The 19676-nt window shown below is 42.2% G+C and overlaps 1 long non-coding RNA gene across 4 annotated transcripts in view; it reads right to left on the bottom strand.

Moving 5' to 3' along the window:
• Nucleotides 1-2845: 2845 nt before the first annotated feature.
• LOC122238801 overlaps nucleotides 2846-19676 on the bottom strand; it is a 90879-nt gene continuing 74048 nt past the window's right edge. For 2 of the 4 annotated variants that reach the window (XR_006217984.1, XR_006217983.1), the window contains exons 3-4: nucleotides 9094-9176; nucleotides 2846-2966 (exon numbers count right to left, since the gene is read on the bottom strand). This is a non-coding gene — a long non-coding RNA (uncharacterized LOC122238801). The remainder of the gene's footprint in view (nucleotides 2967-9093; nucleotides 9177-19676) is intronic. The other 2 variants (XR_006217985.1, XR_006217986.1) reach the window with 1 other exon arrangement.

The following is a 19676-nucleotide window of genomic DNA, read 5'->3' as shown; positions in this document are numbered from 1 at the left end:
CTTGTTTTCTAGCAAGGGGCAATAGAGAATATCAGATAACAAACATAACAAATGACCTAGTATGTTGGAAAGTGCAATGGGGGGAAAAATAGAATTGGGTGAAAGGAATTGGCAATTCATACCAGAGAGGAGGCAGTTCCAATAGTGAAGGGAGTGAACAATATAGGCCTCATTGCAAAAGGCAGTTTTGAGCAGACATATGAAGGAAGTGAAAGGGTTAGCCAAGGCATCAGGAGAAAGAGCCTTCCTGGAAGAGAAAACAGAAAAGCAAAGGCCTGAAGGCTGGAGTGTGCCTGGCATGGTAAAGGAGCAGCAAGGTGGCCAATGGGCCAGGGAGCAAGTGTGGGAGGCTGAGAGGCAGGCAACAGGTAACAGGTGCCAGGTCAAGCAGGGCCTGGTGGGCCCTTAGGAGGACCTGACTTGTCTTTTTTGGCCAAGTGAGATGGTAAGCCATTGAAAACATTGTAGCAGAGCAGTACTGTGATCTCATTTGTGCTTTAAAGGAAGTACACTGGCTTCTTTGCTGCAAATAGCCTAGGGTCAGGGGAGATGACAAGGGCAGAAAGGAGGAGGACTGTTAGGAGATCACTGCAGTAATCCAGGCAAGGGACAATGGCGGCTAAGCCCAGAGAAGGTGCAGTAAGCGTAGTCCAAGGTGGCCGGATTCTGAACAAACTTTGTTATCAAACAAAGGTGGTCCTTGTCAGAGATAAGGCCAATCTGCCAAATTTGAGGCAGAGAGAGAGCCAAAAAGGACTAAAATCTCTTGGTCCAAGAAACCAAAAGGATGGAGTGGCCTTCTACTGCAATGGGAAAGACTGGGATGGGGTAGGTTCTGGATGTGTGAGATAAGCAGTCCAGTTTTGGACCTGTTGAGTTTGAGATGATTGTTAGACATCTGGAAGAAAAAGTGGGGAGACAGATGGATACGGGAATTGACTGTATTATGTGTTGCTAGGTAATAAATTACTCAAAACGTAGTAGTTTACAACAACAATCATTTGTTACCCCCAAGGTGTCTGTGGATCAGGAGTCTGGGAGCCACTCAGCCAGACAGTTCTGGCTTTGAGACTGCAATGAAGGTGTTGGTGGGGCTGCAGTCCCATTTGAAGGTTAGTCTGGGGAAAGATCAGCTTCCATGGTCACTTGCATAGCAGTTGGCAGATCTCAGAAGATACACTTCCATGTTCACCCACATGCCTGTTGGTAGCCTTGGATCCTCACCACGTGGGCCTCTCACAACACAGTATCTGGCTTAGCTCAGGATGAGCGACCCAAGAGACAGTGAGGAATTACTCAAAATGGAAGCTGATGCCTCTTATAACCTAAACTTGGAAATGACCTTCAATTATTTCTGCCTTAATCTATTAAGTAGAAGCCAATCAAAAAATCCAGTTCACACTCCAGGCAGGTCAAATTAAGCTTCACCTTTTGAGGACAGATATTCCAAAGGATTCCTGGATACTTTTAAAACCATCACATCTGCATACAGATTATATTTAAAGCCATGAGATTGGATAAGCTTACCAGAAGAGTGCATGTGGGGAAAAAAAAGAGAGAGAGAAGGGGACCAAGGATTGAGTCCTAGGAGGCTTCAACGTTGAAAGGTGGGGGAGAAGATGAAGACCCATCAAAGAAGGTCAAGAATGAGAGGCTTGTAAAGTAGGAAGAAAACCAAGAGAGTATGATGTTTTAGAACTGAGTGGAGAAAGTGCATTAAGAAAGAAATAGTGGTTTACTCTGTCAAATGTTGCTGGTAGGTAGGGTAATCATTTACCCTGACTTGCTCAGGACCATCCCAGCTTCCTCTGGTTCTGTTCTGGTGTTGTTACTAATAGCACCCTCTTTTACTCTGAAACGCAGCCCAGTCCGATAATGAATTATATGGACATCCCATACATAAGTCAAGTAACATGAGCACTGAGATTTGGGAATTGGACCAGGCAATGGAGAAGCCATTGGATAATCAGAGGGGGATCATCTAATAAGTGACTTACTGTGATACATATATCAAAATCTTTTTCTTTCAACATATTTTTCTATTAAAAGTTATTAACAAGTTATATAAAATATTAGCTAATGTTAGCATAACATGAAATAACACACCAAGCTGAAATAAGATTTTATAAATCACAAAGACAATTTGCTCACTAAGTTTCAACTCTTCTCAATCACTACTTGATGTAATCACAGATTATGTTAAAGTTTGAGTACAGCTTTAATGAAAACTCACTTTATGATTTGGCAATCTTGAGAAAATTATGACTATCACAAAGCTACAGAATTAATGGATTTTTCTTGTTGAAACGTAATAATTTGACAAACTGGCAAAAAGCCATCGTCAATGTGATCCAAATAGATAAAATAGAAATAGACATCCCAAGATTCACATTTATTCATAATTATCCATGAAATGCTTTTCATTTGATAAAATGTATAAAAAAGCTCTAGGTATGGCTTGTCCCCAACTTCCATGGCTGCCCCTGCGCCATGGCTGGCTACTTCCCTGCTGGCTACTTAGGAAGGGATGACCCTCTCCGTACCCATCTCCACTTAGCCTGTGCCAACTTTGAATAATGTCTGTCATTTCCTTCACACCCTGCTATGGCCCAGAAGCCATGTTTATCGCTTTGCACATCTTAATATATTTCATTACCAACAACAGCTCTGTGAAGTCATGTGGTTCCTGTATCACACTTTGCGTATTTGCTCAGGTCACAGAGCTACAGTACCACCTCGCAGTGCATTATCTTTTGTCAAGTGAAGTTACTTAGATGAATTATTTGCCTTTGTTGAAAAATAAACCCTGGCTCATTTTTGGCACATTCAAGAAATGAAAAGCTGATATTAACTTTCATTTTACTTATCTGGGCTTAGATAATGTTTTTCTTGGAGTCATTGGCTTCATTGAAAAAGGGATATCCATCCACAGGAATAAGATATTATCTTGATTGTTCAGGTGAACACTGATGAGGGAAAAGACGGAAGAAATGAAAATTTTGTAATAAAATCTTTCTAAGTATTTTTTATCCGAGTAGTGTTCTCATTTTAACTACCAGAAAACTATGAAATGATTGTATTCATAGAGGATCCTACCTTATACGTATCAGCCCTCTGACTGTGAGGTTCTATCTAAGGAATCAGCTTGGGGTCATGACTGCATGACCACTATAGGTGCAGTTGGGTGCCTTTCACAAGAGAGTGTCACACTGGAAAATCAGCTCACTGGGAAAAGGCAGCTGGGGAGCCAGAGTGTGACACAGAGGGTTGGAAACAGACCAAAAACCCAACACTGAGTGGTTACTGTAAATTCTTTACCTAGTCCAGTACCTAATTTTATCTTTACAACCACCCTATATATCAGGTACTCTATTAGTCCACTAATGTCGTAAAACTAACATGGAACATTTGAACCCAAGCAGACCAGCTCTAGACCCCAAGCTCTTACACAGAGTAGCTCAACAGGAACCAGGTGAAAGCTTCTGTGGGCCAGGGAAGACACATTAAAGGTCAGACATGGAGTGGGAAAAGGCCTGGGGAAGGAACAGGCCAGAGTCAGCAGAAGAAGGAGGCGCCTGGGTAGTTTAGTCAATTGAGTACCTGACTCTTGATTTTCGCTTAGGTCATGATCCAAGGGTTGTGGGATGGAGTCCTGCATTGGGCTGTGCTGAGCGTGGAGCCTACTTGAGATATTTCCTCCATCTCTCTCTCTCTCTCTCTCTCTTTCTCTCTCTCTCTCTCTCTCCCTCCCTCCCTCCCTTCTCTGCTTGCACTCTCTCTCTCTCTCGAAAATAAAAAAAATTTTTAAATTAAAAAAAGGGGACAGTTGGGACAGTTGGGTGGCTCAGTCTGTTGGGCATCTGACTTGGGCTGAGGTCATGATCTCGCGATTCACAAGTTCGAGCCCCGCATCGGGCTCTGTGCTGACAGCTCAGAGCCTGGAACCTGCTTCAGATTCTGTGTCTCCCTCTCCCTCTCTGCCCCTCCTCTGCTCATACTCTGTCTCTCTCTCAAAAATAAATAAACATTAAAATTTTTTTAAAAAAAAATTAAGAAAAGAATCAGCCTAAGAGGATCCCGGCCCGTGCTGATCTCCCATCTCCCCAGGTCATTTATCCACAGGCTTGTCAACTGCACCTGCCCTTGCATATAAATTAGCAAGTTTATGCTCCCAAATAGAGAAGTTACTCCAAAATCTATTTTCAAAATTCCACTAGTTATCCAAAAGTTTACCCTTTTTATATTTTTCTTTCATTTCAAGTTGTCTGCAACGAGTAAAACAAAAGTGCAATTTATGTAAATAAATATAGTCTTAAAATATAAAATGTAACTAGTATTTTCCACTGTTTGAGAATTGGTTCATGGGATGTTTTTCTGTTATAATCTGAATAGGTTTAAATATATTTGTAGCTCATGGGATTCCAAAGCTTTTTACCTTTTACAAGTATTAAGTTTTGAGAATTTAATTAGAACCTAAAAATCTACTCCATATGATTGTCTAGGACAGGAATAAATTTCAACTGCTTCAAAAACTGTTTTCTACATATTTGTAACTGATTTTGTATGCAATAGATGAAAATGTAATAAAATCTATATCACTTTTTTATTTTAATAACTGTACATTAAATAAGTACTTTATAATAAACATAAGGGAAGTATAGGGACGTCTGGGTGGCTCAGTCAGTTGAGCATCTGACTTCGGCTCTGGTCATGATCTCATGGTCCATGAGTTCAGACCTGGCGTCTGGCTCCATGCTGACAGCTCAGAGCCTGGAGCCGGCTTCAGATTCTGTGTCTCCTTCTCTCTCCCCACTCTCTCCCTCTCTCTCAAACATAAATAAACATCAAACAAATTAATAAAAAAAAGTAAGGGAAGTATAGTTCAGACTGATGAGAAGAATTTTTTGCTTTTTAAAATTTTTAATATTTTCATTTTCCATTATAAAAAATTGTTCCAATGTGGGCAATATTGCTTAAAATTTCAGTGAAATACAATCAGTCACCTTATTCAATTAATCACTTATTGCTGACCACGTCAGATTGTAAGAGGCTAATGGATTATGAAACAGCAATTGGAAGAAAATACCATCGAAGGAAAAATAACAATTTTGTTTAAATCCTAAAATAGATTGAGTTGTAACTATTTCATATGTAGATGATGCAACACCAGTGCTTTCATGGAAACAAAATGAATTCTCATGACTGACATCATTGCACAATTGATCTATTCACCCTGGTTCACTGTGAAACTTATTTCTCTTCAGGTACAGATAATAGTATACACAGATTTCATCTTTGTTTTCCAAAATCTTGAAATATAACTGTGGTAAACTTCTGACCATACTATTAAAATAAATTTACTATCAAAAAATCGGATCTCTTGTTTGACTATGAGATATGGAACTTTAAAACTAGCCTAAGTTCTATAGTTCACATCTTAAATGCAATTATTAGAAAATAAGAAAATTATTAGAAAATAATTATTAGAAAATTAGAAAAGCAAAATTAAAATGCACCTTGATGAGTAGAAAAAAGTACAAAGAAAATCAAAAGTTGGAAATAAAAGTTTTAAAATGTAAAAATAGAAATAAAATATCTAGTTTGCAATAGCAAAGAAAATCATTAGAACTGAGACACAGATCTCAGAAAAATGTTTAAGACCTTTATAGAGAACATTTTGATTAAATATGAAATAAAAGAAGACTTCAGTACTGGTGAGGTATGCCATATTCATGGATGGGGAGATGAATCGTGAAGCTCTCATTTCTCCCCCAAATCACTCTGTCATCGTTGTGCCCATCAAAATCCCCAGGGGATTTTTTTTAAATAAAACTGCTTCTTAAATTCTTAAATGTGCAAAAACAGCCAAGACAAATTTGTGAAGAAAAACAAAGAAGAAGGAAGAGAGGCTCCAACATCTACCATCTACCAAAACAAAATATAAACCCATAGAAACTAAAACAGATGTCTTTGGGCAGGCACATTATGGAGGATTGCTTTTTCTCTTGCTTGTATTTTTTTTTTCTGTATTTTAAAAGTCGCTCCCCTCTGAAAAGAAAATATACAGTTGACCTTTGAATAACGCTGGTTTTGGCTGTGCGGGTCCACTTATACACGGATTTTTTTTTTACGGTATGGTACTGTAAATGTTTTTTATCTTTCTTATGATTTTCTTAATAACATTTTCTTTTCTCTAACTTACTTTATTGCAAGAATACAGTATATAATACACATAACATACAAAATATGTGTTAGTCAACTGTTTATGTTATTGGTAGAGCCTTCAGTCAATGACAGGCTCTTAGGAGTTAAGTTTTGGGGAAATCAAGAGTTGTACGTGGATTTTTGACTTCTGGTGAGTTGGCACTCCTGACCCCGGTGTTGTTCAAGGGTCAGCTGTATAAAATAAACACATCTAGTTACAGCAGGAACAAATCAGAGGTAGTAGAGGAGCTGAAGAACACATAAGGTGATTTTCAAACACACTTAGAAATATCAGTGCAGTGACAGCTGACAGGTGGCCACATTAGGTGTGATTCAGCAAGCCGAATATGCGATTCTCTATCTAGGCACTAAGGTGACATTTCTGCAAGGTACCTAGCAACGTTTGTATCATCACAGACTACCTGCCAGATGTGGAGATGGATTCATAAATTTGCAGATTTCAATTCCACAATTCACAAAATTGTAGATTGCAACGTTACCATTTTCACATGAACAAAATGTTGCTAAACCATGTTGGTTATAATCCAAATGAGGGACACCTGGGTGACTCGGTTAAGCATCCAACTCTTGATTTCAGCTCAGGTCGTGATCTCAGGGTTCGTGGGATCAAGCCCTGCATCAGGCTCTGCACTGACAGCATGGAGACTGCCTAGGATTCTCCCTTTCCCTCTCTCTCTGCCCCTCCCCTGCTTGTGCACTCTCTCTCCCTCTCTCTTTCTCAAAATATATAAAAACGTTAAACAAATAATTCCAAATGAAATCCACTTTACTAAAAAACCAACCCTTTCAAATTTTGTTTTTTAATGTTAATTCGAATGTTTAAGTCCTTTTTGTAGAACATATAACTAGCACCATAAATGTGGGACATTTTGTTTTCTGCCACTTCGCAGGGGCACCCTTTGGTGTGCCAGCTGCTGCAGGGGCACTGCCAGTCTCCAGCCCGGCTCCGGAGACAACAGGTTCATGAGCCAAAGAAATTTGCTTTATCCTCTTTTCTTGGGAAACGCGTGTTGACCGAGAAGTTGCCGGACTGCCTCCCCTAGTTGAGGCGGCCAGCTTTCTCGGTGCGTAAACAGAGTTTTGAAGGGAACGTGAGCTCTGGTGACAGTCTCAATCCCTCTCCTGTAGTTTCTGGGCTCTGTGCGTGTGGGCAGGCACGTGTTCCCTCACCCACAAACTGAAGTCATCGAATTCCCTTGTAGGGAACTTAGTAAACATTTAATGTGAATGTGTCAAGTTCTTGATGCTTCATTTAAAAACTGAAAGTAAGTAAATTTTAAGAATAGTATGGGGGGGGTGTAACTAATTCAAAATCCCTGTAAGGTCTTTTGGTTTCTTGTTTTTGTTTTTCTTTTAGTCATGGATTCCCTTCTTCCAGGTCTGTTTTTCACAGGAACTCCTAAATGTAAGGATGAGGGAAGTTGGTTGTAGGGTGGACATCCCCGTCACCAAGTGTGGACCAGGAGAGGGGCTGGGGCCGGCAACACTGAGGGCAGCTCCCCTTCCCCTTCCTCTCCGCTCCCTATTGGTGACACATTTAGGGGGCACTGACAGGAATGAAGGTTAGGTTTACAAAAAAGGCCCTTGAGACTATTTCTTCCATTCAGTGAACACTATTGCCCTAACTCAGAACAAGGACAGAGGGAAAGAAGGGACCTTTCCTCTCCCGGAAGCTCAGTGTATTCCATGGCCCTGTATACACAGGAGAAGCCCATGACCCGTCCCCTGCCCGGCACTTTCCCGCTAACAGACGTAGGCAGTGACCAGCCTAGTGTCCACAAACGGACCACTTCCTGCGGTGCCCAAGGTGGGACAGGCCCAGAGTTTAGATGGGAAGGGATGGGGAGGGTTCTGGGTTACTCTTAGGTTTCTTGAAGGTTCTGCACCTCCTGTCATGTACGGTTAAAGCCTGACCTGAAAAGGACCCCGCTGGGTGTCCAAGTCCATGCTGCAGAGACCTTGGTCGGGTCTCTGTCTCGTTAACACAGTGAACACCGGCTGCCCACCTCTGTCTCCCGAGAGAAGCTGAGGAAGACACCCGTGCTGGACCCCGAAACCTTTTGTGTGCCTACCCGTGTGCCTTAATGCCACCGTTCGTGGGTTTGGTTCCTGTGGATTGAGGGACACGATACAGCTACCATTTGATTCTATGTTATATGCCAAGCACTACGATAACATTTTCATATTATTTCTGTAATCTGACCCTCATAATCTGACCCATCATTGGTATTTTTCTTTTCAGTGTGTAGACGGGGAAGCCAATATTTGGGTTACTTCTTTACCTAGAATCACAGCACGAATAAACTGTGAGGTTGGGATTTGAACCTGGTTTGCCCCACACCCAAGCCTATGCTTTGGACTCTACATGGGGCCTCATGGGTCTGGGCCCAGATGTCAGTAGTTAATCTGGGCTAGACTTTTCTGATATAGCTAGTGAAAATAACAAAACAGAACTTAAGGAAAAATTATAAAATAAAAAATTGATCCCAGGAGGCTGTAACCCAATTTTACCAAGGATGCCAACTAAAGGGGTCACTTGAATTTGCCTTCCCCTCCTCTCTGCTGGACGGCCACATGTCCTCTAAAAGCATCTCTTACGTCTTGGTGATCGAAATGTCCTATAAGAGACTCTATCCTTGACTCCCACTGAGCCCAAGGGAGTCTATCCTTGGACTCCCACTGAGCATTCTATCCTTGAATGGTCCAGGGTTAATATTTCCTCATTGCAGGTCTCTGTTCGGTTTTACTAAGTGCCAAGTGTTTTTATTTTCTGTAAGCTAGGAGCCCCAGAATGCTGTTCTCTGTAACCCAGAGGAAACCCAGAGTAAGGCCAGGAGGGACGATAGGGAAAGGTGACACCAGCTTTACCTTTCAAAGCCCATTGTGTCTCTGATGACTTCCAACTTCCACCAGGAGTTTCCACGGGAGCAAGGTCTACCTGCAAACGTACGCTGGTGAGACAAACACTAGAAGTGAGCAAATGAAATATAGGAGCCTAAAACCCGTCACCCTCCACTTAGGTAATGCCTATCCTAAAAACTCACTTAGGGGGTATGTACACATAAGGTCAAGACAGAGGGTCCTCTTTAGTGAGGGATGAACACTGTGGCCCAAACAGAACCAAAACTCCTCCTTCCCCCAAACCCATTCAGTGCTGAGGCCATGCACCTAACCCCTGGCCTAAGCAGTTGTATGCCAGGCCCTCCTCCTCTCTTGTACTGACGGTTGCTCCCTGCCCAGCCCGATTTCACCTTCCAGACCCTTCCTCTAAGACTCTGACTCCATCAGACAGCCCGCCTCACCTCTCTTCCATCATTTCCAATTCTCACTGTCAAACACCATCTCCAATATCACAAGCATGAGGCCCACCAACTTTGTATGGCATCTAGGACACTTCTCTCTGGTCTGACACACACCTCCAGCCCTCTACCCCACCCTCCAACGTGTGCACAGGAATGCTTACAGTTTCCAAAACATCCTGTGCTCTCCCATTTCTGGGCCTTCACCCTTGCTGACACCTCCACCAGGAAGTCCCCTGTCCCCGGTAACTGCACTGAATGGAGACGCCTCCTGGGCTGGGTGAAACTCATTCACTTTGGACTCCCACTGAGCAGGAGATTGACAAACTTTCTTTGGAAAAGTAGAGAAATGCTGACCCAGTAAGGGAATTTAGTTCCCATGGAATCACCATTTCAGCCGGAATGTTTCAAAATGGCCATACAGGGCAGCAGCGTGGCAAAGGGCAGAAGCTGGGGGCTCAACTGGACCTGAATGGAGTCCCATCTCTGCCATGGGGGACGCCAGTCTCTTCTTGTGTAGAAGGTGAAGGGCAGCAGAGGGGCCGCACAGTCATGGTGGGAAGGCTTGCAGAGGAAATGACTGGAAAATGTTTATCACAGTGCCAGGTACAATAAACGTCCCCAATAAATACCAGCTTGAAAACAAATGCCTGGATCCATGATGCTCTAGTTTTATTTGTGTTTCCTTCATCGCTCACAAATCAAAATCCTGTTTGAGAAGTGCTTTCCCTTTTCTGTGAGAAGAGGCTGAATGCCCCCTTCCTCTGTGGAGCTGGGCTTGGGTAGAGAGACCTGTGCTGGATCAGCGGGGTAGGAGGGTGGGCGGCCACTGTGGGCTAGGCCCTGAAATCTGGGGGTCTGGAAAACCCATGGTTTACCACAGAAACCACGACAGGACCTTCACATTCACACCCAGCCTGCCTTCCTCCCCCGGGCCTCCCGAGCCCCCTCAAGGGTAAGGACAGAGAGGCCACTGCTCCAGCAGCTAAGAAGCCCACTCTGTGGTTTGACTTTTCCTGTCCTCCCACCTGCCACGGAGTGGGCCGTGGTGCTATTACTCAGGTGCTGCTTCTCTTAAAGCTCAGAGGCAGCGGAAATCACAGACCCCAGCAGCTTCTGACGGCTCCCCTGATGTTCTGGCATTGACATTAACTAGAGGCCAAAATGTTTTCCACCAACTCTGCTCCCTTCTCTCCTGAACACAGGAATTTCTCTTGCGATGGCTTTTGAGAAAAGAATGGTCCCATTTGTTTGAGAGGAAAAAAAAAAAAATGGCTGCACCATTTCCCCCTAACAGCCACATCTCTTAAGGAGCGATTGCCATTATCCTATTTTGAAGACCTTTTAGCATGGGCCTTAAAACTGGATCTCTGATGCACAGTGATTCCTGCCCAGCTTTAACATTAGAATCCTACTCATTTGCCTTCCTCAGCTCTTCTGGAAATCAGCTTCTCACACAGCTCTCTGCCTCCCAAGTGCTGCCCCAGAAGAAGCACCCAGAGAGGTCAGTGATCATTCCACTGGCTAGACAGGATCTCATTTGACTTAAGCAGGAGGCATAAAGCACTTAACTCAATTCCCAAAACAGGAAACTGATATTGCAAATAAATAAATAAATTGTTCACACGGGTAGTCATGGAGGTGACAGGGATGGATTCATGTTTTTTTTATTACCAACAAGCTTTTGTTGAACTTAACCCTGTGCCAGACATGTGCTGGTCCCTGGGGGGGGGGGGGGTACACTGAGGGGATTGTGACTGTGGGGAAATAGGTTCTACTTACATAAATGGATTAGGAAAAAGCTTAGGACGGGAAGCCACCACCATGGGGTGAAAGTGTCCAAGGTAAGCTAGCAAGATATTGTAATGGGATCACAAGTAACTTGTTGTATCACCCGCAGGAAATTACTTTCCATCTGACGCCAATATACTATTGCACTCTGATCACAAACTCCACTTGCCCCCTAAACCCTTTGCTTCTTACACACATAAGTTAATGATTACTATCTGATTGTTTTCTTCATGTTTACCACATGGGTAATATCTTGTTTTCTTCATGTTCACCATGTGTGTAAGATCTTGAGGGCTCAACAAATACAGAAATGAAACCCCTGTTCAGGGCTCTTGTCTCCTCCCAGACATTAGCCTCTCTCTCATATTCAATTCTGCATCCACTCTCTTGCTGGACAAGAAAGAACTCCAGACTCATAGCCTGAGACATGTGACCTAATTGGGTAAACATGAACAACGATATATCCACTTGTCTTTTTTGGAACAGCAGTCCAAGCCTCAGTAGATGCTTCAGTTAAGAAGGGGCTGGTATTTAAGACTGGGAAACCAGTACATCTCATCATCTCCATCTTGGACATTCATACGACACAACATTATTTAAAGGGCTAAGAAGTCTTGCAATAAAGAATCTCTTTAAGTCTTTGTGTCAGTCAGGATAGGCTAAGTTATGCTGTAGGAAACAAACAACTCAAATATCCCTGTGGCTTAGGACCATGAAAGTGTATTTCTTTCTTGTGATACATGCCTCCTGAGGGTCAGCTGTGACTGCTACAGGACACAGGCTCACAGAATATGCTCAGTCGCACACACAGCTGGTCACTATGTTAATAAAGAAGAGATGTGGTGAATACACGTGTGGTGTGGCTCATCTGGCTTGAATTGATGGTGATATGTGCTTTGTGGCAGACAAAAGACAAAGGGAATATTCTGCCTGGATGTGAACATCGAACGGGACAGAGCTGGTTGGGCATGCCAGACACAGGACTCCCTCCCACAGGAAGGACCTGGCATGAAGACCAGACCATAGCAGTTTCTTTAGGAAGGGACAAGTAGGTATCATCAGTCTAGAAAAAAACAAATCCAAGATTTCTTCAAAGTAGTGAGGAGAAGGCAGGTGAATTAGGCCCAGGCTACATACAAACAGAAAGTTGATTAAGTCCGAGGGGAAGAAGCTGTTCTAACGGGTGTTTCCAGTAGACTCTCTACCAGAGATTTGGGAGGTTTTTTTTTTTTAAACATAGAGAGGACTCTGATTCCAATAAGCAATCTGCGATTAGGCTTCATCCTTACAGGAAACAGTAAACTCCCCCAACATCTGCTGAGACAAGCCTATACAAACAGGAAGAAGGATACCCAGGGCAAATGCTCACTAAACTATTTTACAGTTTACAGGACAGGAGGATGGAGAATCGTCATAATACACCAGCCACAAACAAGTCTGACAGAGCAGACACTCTGCAGAGAACCAGAAAGGCGATTCCATATAAAGGCATCTTTGGTTTTCCCCAGGGTAAAATCACAGGTTGAAGCACAGGCAGCATGGCGAGTCTTCCCTGGAGAACTGAGGAAGCCCCGCTCAGCTACGTGAGGAATCTGACACTTTTCCGTTCAGATGGCCTTGAATTCATTCTTATGAACCATATAAAGATGAGGCTGGCCAGACCTGTCTCATCAGAAGATCATAAGGCTTATTCAATCCTGATTTAAAAATAATCAGTGGGGCTTCTGGGTGGCTCAGTCAGTTGAGTGTCTGACTTCAGCTCAGGTCATGATCTCACACCTTGTGAGTTCAAGCCCTGCTTCGGGCTCTGTGCTGACAGCTCGCAGAGCCTGGAGCCTGCTTCAGATTCTCTGTCTCCCTCTCTCTCTGCCCACCCCTGCTCGCACTCAGTCTCTCTCTCTCAAAAATAAACATTAAAAATAAATTTAAAAAAAATCAGCAAGCCACCATGCTGACAGGGTGGAGCCTGCTTGGAATTCTCTCTCTCTCTCTCTCTCTCTCTCTCTCTCTGCCCCTTCCCCACTGGCTCTCTCTGTCTAAATAAATAAATAAATAAATAAATAAATAAGCAAGCCAAAAACAGAATAAAATTTCTTTAAATTGATAAAGGATCTCTACCAGAAATCTGCTATAATCATACTTAAAAGTGAAACATCAGCAGCATTCCTACTGTAGACAAAAGAAAAGGGTGCTCGCTATTTAATATTATATTAGCAATCACCCAAAGGAAATTCAGCTACAGAACAAAGGAAGGGATATGTGGCAGGGACAAATTCTCCCAATATCCCATCTCACTTACTTTCACAGTAATAGATTCTAAATTAGGCACATGGCCCCCCGGAATAAAAATCTCATTTCCCAGACTTTCTTGCAACTCAACCAGTGGCCATTAACTCCAGCCAATAGAATGAAAGAGGAAGTGTCATGCAACAGCTTCTGGAAACTTTCCTTAAGAGTCAGTCAGCATGTGCCCTTCTCTCATCTCCTCTGTCTCCCATCCTACTACCTGGAACTGGATGTTGTCATCTCAGATCTAAGGATGAGGGATGGTGAGTGGTGAGCTGGAAGGGCCACTGGACCCATAGGACTTCCCAGAAGAGAGCTGCCATACCAACTGGGAACTGCCTGCCTCTGGGCATTTTATGAGAAATGAGAATGAGAAACAAACATCCTCTTGTTTAGGGATCATTTATCTGAAACAAGGGTTAGCAAATGACTCCCTGGGTGCCAAATTCAGTCAGCTGCTTGTTTTTATAAATAAAGTTTTATTGAAACAGAGCTCCATTCACTTATTCACACACTCTCTATAGCTGCTTTCACACTACAATGGCAGAGTTGAGCAGTTACACAAAGCCAATATCTATCTGGCCTTTTACAGAAAACGTATGTCAACTCCTGATCTAGAAAATCCAGAAAATCAGTTGAACAAAAATCCACTTGAACAAATAAATATGACCCTAGTTCTATGGGAAGAAGGGAGATAAAAATGAGTTGTTTCATCTGTTCTGTCCATGCCATCTTGAAGGATAGTTGATCTAAATTAAAGAGTTTCAATCTCAAAAATCAACTGACACCCTGAACCCTATTCAATGTAAGCCTTGTGTAAGATGTCCTGTAGTTATTAAAATAAAACCTTCAATCTTTATTCAGGGCAATGGTATGATTTATAGAAAAGACAAAGAAGTGATTTGGAGTCAGAAGTCCTGGGTTTCAGACTCACCTCCACTATTTATTAACCTTTAGATTTCAGCAAAGTCCTTACAACCTTGGTCTTCTCATGAGAACACCTCCTTGACAAGTTAGGGCTGGAGTTACATGAGGTAACATGCATAAAGGCACCATGCAAACTTGGACATGATGAACGAATGCTGATTTCCTCACAGGGTTTATATATGAGATCATGACAAGTTTACAATATGGTGTCTAAATGTGGGTTTACAGGAAGACCAGCAACAATTCCAAGCATGTTCACAGACTCAATAGATTTCAGTTTAAACAATTACATTATGGCCAGAAAACAACCAGTTTCCAGGCAGACTTAAAGTTCAAGGATGAAATGATAAGATAGGAGAGATGTGAGGTGAGGGAACACAAGAAAGGATAAGAGGAGAAAGTAATAAGGGGAGATAGGGCACAACCAAGGGGAAGACTAAGGAGAAAGCCCAAGGGGAGGAGGGGAACGCCAGAGGGAGCTGGGGAGCATGGAAGCGTGGCTCCCTGGTGGCTTTCAGGCAAGAAGGGAATACACTCTTCCCCATCTCAGGTTCTTTGCATATGCTGCTTCCGTTCTCTGGAATATTCTCCTTGCCTCAGCCAACCTCCACCACTTACTCTCATGTTCCACTGTTACCTTTGCAGAGAGGTCTTCTCTGCCACCTCGTCTAACATCAGTTGAATAGATGAATGAGTGAATGGCAGGAAGAAGTCACATAAGCAAATGGAGGATCTAGATATCTACAATGTCGAATTTGGGGTATTTTAGCACCTACCACTATGATTAGTATTACTGTTACTTTTTAATAAAGTGGCACATATCTCTGTGAGTAATGAGGAACTCAAATATCCATAGGTTTAAAAATAAAGTCTGACATAGTATTTTTTCCTCCAGTCAGCTCCAAGGAAGGCAGAAACTTCATTCATTCCTTAGCCTGTCACCACCTAGTCTAATTCCTGACACGTAGTAGGCATTCATCAAATATTGACTGAACAGAGGAAGACAGATCAGTGTTAGCAAAACCTCACAGAGCTTTGGCCCCACCTTGGTTGCTTCTGGTAAAGACCTGGTGTCAAAGTTGTGTGGCTGGGCAGGGTGCTGGAACCAGGAGCCAGACACTCTGTTCCCTATAATGTTACTTAACTACTATGCGTGTGACCGAGGGCCAGGCAAAGCTCTCCATCAAAATGTGAATATGGCTTTTCCTTTCTTCAAATGACTTTGAACCCTTCAAAGGATCACAGTGTCCTCACAGATTAATTCAAAATATTGTTAATGCTACATTTTTGTTTTGTCAGATCTGAAATTTAGAGATCATTTTATTTACATTTTCTTTGTCAAATGGCTGTCATACTCGTGTTTTTTTTCCTGTAAATAGAAGGGAAAAAAGACAAAGGCACACAGTGGAAAGTTGCTTTTCATGAAAATGTGAGGCATTTCTGGAGAATATAGTAAATGACAGTCGACCAAAGTATGTTCTATGAGTATTTGGGTTTGTTTTTTTTTTTAATTATTCTTTTTTTCCCCTCTCCTTCCACAACTGTTGAAGAATTTCTCTACTGAATTAACTCCTAAGCGTCTCTGAAAATTTGAAATCTCTAGGAGTGTTACAGTGTGAGTGTACATATCCTATTTCTTCTTTCCTTTTTTTTTTTTTTTTTTACTTTTTTTAACCTTTATTTAATTTTGAGAGACAGAGAGAGACAGAGCACAAGTAGGGGAGGGGCAGAGAGAGAGGGAGACACAGGATCTGAAGCAGGCTCCAGGCTCTGTGCTGAGAGCACAGAGCCCAATGCAGGGCTCGAACCCATGAACCGTGAGACCATGTGTTCAGCTCAAGTTGGACTCTTAACAACTGAGCCACCTAGGTGCCCCTCCCATTTTTCTTTCTAATAGAACCCTGATTTTTCTTAGGTATCCACTCCTTCTCAGCTGCCTGCATTCCTAAGAGGAAGCTGAACAACTCTCAGCTGAATTGGGGTGAACTTGATTGGCCTAAAAGTATTCTTTCCTCCTTGCAATTGATTGGCTCAGGAACAGACATACAGACATGTGACTCCATTCTGGTTGATGAGAAGCCAGATGAGGCATCTGGTTAAAGATACCTGTAGATGCTTTACTAGGGGCTTGTATGAAATACTGAACTGCTCCATAAGAATATTCCCATAAGCAACAGCATCCCATTGAAAACAGCCCTTCCTAAAAATGAGTTCAGAATCCAAATCACATTAGGAAACAAATTACCAAAATGGGCAGTTAGCAAACACAATAAATGGTAACATTTGTTCATCAAAACCAGAGATAACAAATCAATCTGAAGAGATTTTAAATACATTTAAAACATTTAGGGATAAAAAAAAAGAAATATATAGTAACGAAATAGTGCAGGGGGAAAAAGATAAATTGATCCCTCCCCTAAAACTCAAACAGAAACTATACAAATTAAACAAAAAACATGGAAATTAAGTCTCAATAGGTGGGTTTAATAGTAAGTTAGGGGTACATGGGTGGCTCAGTTGGTTGGGCATCTGACTTCAGCTCAGGTCATAATCTCATGGTTCCATGGGTTCAAGCCCTATTTCGGCTCTCTGCTGACAGCTCAGATCCTGGAGCCTGCTTCGGATTCTGTGTCTCCCTCTCTCTCTGCCTCTCTCTTTCTCTCTCAAAAATAAATAAACATTAAAAAACTAATAGTAAGTTATATACAGTTGAAGAGAAGAGTAGCAAACTAGAATATAGAACTAAGGAAATCACCTAAAATGTAGTTCAGAAAGATAAAGTGTGAGATATAAAAGACATAGGGTAGAATGAAAAGGCCAATATATGTCTAACCAAAGTTCTAGAACAAGACAGAGAGGCAATATTCAAGAGATAAGAGCTGAATTTTTCTCAAAGGGAGGAAAAACATGTCTTCATATTATGCAAGTAGACTGAATCTAGAGCCGTATAAATAAAAGCATGTAGGCACATGGTAATAAAACTGCAGAATATCCAAGGTAAAGAGGAAAATCTTAAAGTTACCTAAAGGAAAACAAAACAGATGAGCTACAAAGGAATAATAAACTACAAGTGGATTTCTAAGAAGCCAAAGTAGATGCCAGAGGCCATGAATAATATCTTTTAGATACTCAGGGGGAAACAATTGTCATTACAGAAATCTAAATTTTAGCTAAATTATCATTCAAAGTTAAAATTTTAAAGCTAAAGACAATTTTAGACATACATAGACAAAGAGAGTTGAGTGCCCAGAGTCTTGCTGAAAAAAATCACTAAGAGGTGTACTTCGTCAAGAAGGAAATTGAATCCAAAAGGAAAGATGAAGATCCCCAAAACAAGGGCAGCCAAATAAATTGGTAAAATGCCCTACAGAATCTAAGCCATTACTGACTGGTACCGATACTAATAAGGGCTAATTGAGTGTTGCTTGAAATCAGTGGGGAGTTCATATAATAGATGCCGATACCATAAAAGATGGAAGAGTTCAGGAAGAAGCTAAACCATTCCTGTTCAAGGAGACAGAAACATAAATCACCTCTAGAAAACGTAAGGTCAAGTACGCATGTCAAAAATTGTGGATGACCTCATAAATAATAAAAATAGAATGTATGCTTTCCAAACAATTAGAGGGGGATATGAGGAGGTAAAAGAAAATGTGATCAATTCAATAAAGGCAGGAGGGGAGGGGGAAAAAAAGAAGCAAAGCTTAGAGATGCAAAGAAAACGTGGGTAATTATTCCTCAAATTCAATCACATTCCCAACCAAATGTTGCATTACCTAAGGACTAAATTGTAGGTTAGCCTCCAACGATGTGTTCACTGTTGTAAAGAGAGAAGAGCTATGTGAATATATATGCACACACTGATGCACACACAGAGAGAGCATTTGAGGAAATATGCCTGGTTTCTACAGTCTTCCTCTCTAACTGGTTCATTTGTGTAACTCCTTTCCTCCATGATCCATTCTGTGCTTCCTTTGTCCTCAACCAAGTCTTCAGCTTTTTGAAGTTCTCTGACACAGTGACTCAACCCTTTGTTCCAAAGGGGTCGGAATCCTCAGTGGTCCTCCTCTTCTCTGGTTGCTATAGTTTTCCATTGGACATGGAAGTACTAAGGGACAACCCAGAAAATCCTCTCATTCCAGACATAGACCTCCCTGCCCTTGTAGTGCTGAAACAACCAAATTTCCACTTGGTGGTTGGATGACCTACCACAGTCTGTGGGGTCATGGCTGGAAAAACAGTGTTTCTCCTTGACTCTCACACTGCTACCACACAAGACTTCTGACATCAGATGTGTGGATTTTTCCCACACACCCAGTAATTCTCTGAGACACCAGCAGGGTATCCTACAATTCAATTCATTTGGACACTAATTGGAGTTAGTGCAGACTCCACAGGTTCAGGGCTCAGTCCCACAAGACTGCCCTCACTTCAGATGCCAGTTCCAGGACCAGGTTGTCACCAGTGCTAAAAATCAGGGTTCCAACCACCCATTTCCTCAAGTTCAATCATTTCCTAGAACAGCTCAGAACTCAGGGAAACATTTACTTACATTCACTGGCTTATTATATAACAAAGGATATGATAAACGATACAAATAAACACCCAGATAAAGAGGCACATAGGGCAAAGTCCAGAAGGGTACCGAGCGCAGGAGTTTCTGTCTCCATGGTGTAGGGGTGCACCACCTCCCAGCATGTGGAGGTGTTCACCAACCTGTAAACTCTCCAAACCCCATGCTTTTGAGATTTTTATGGAGGCTCCATCACATAGGCATGATCAATCTTTAACTCAGTCTCTGGCCCCTCTCCTCTTCCCACAGGATGAGAGTTGGGGCTAAAAGTCCCATCTTTCTTTTTTTTTTTTTTTTAGTGTTTATTTTTGAGAGAGAGAGAGCGAGTACGAGTGGGGGAAGGGAAGAGAGAGAAGGAGACACAGAATCTGAAGCAGCTCAGAATCTGAGCTGTCAGCACAGAGCCTGATGTGGGGCTTGAACTCATGAACCATGAGATCATGACCTGAGCTGAAGTCTGATGCTTAACTGACTGAGCCACCCAGGCGCCCCTAAAAGCTCCATGTTTCTAATTGTGCCTCGGTCTTTCTGGTGATCAGCCTCCAACTTGAAGCTATTCAGGAGCCTACCAAAAG

This window comes from Panthera tigris, chromosome B2, assembly GCF_018350195.1.
Source record: "Panthera tigris isolate Pti1 chromosome B2, P.tigris_Pti1_mat1.1, whole genome shotgun sequence".
In the NCBI taxonomy this organism is placed as follows: domain Eukaryota; kingdom Metazoa; phylum Chordata; class Mammalia; order Carnivora; family Felidae; genus Panthera; species Panthera tigris.
The sequence above is the reverse complement of the archived record's forward strand: the minus strand, read 5'-3'. Positions and strand labels throughout refer to the sequence as shown.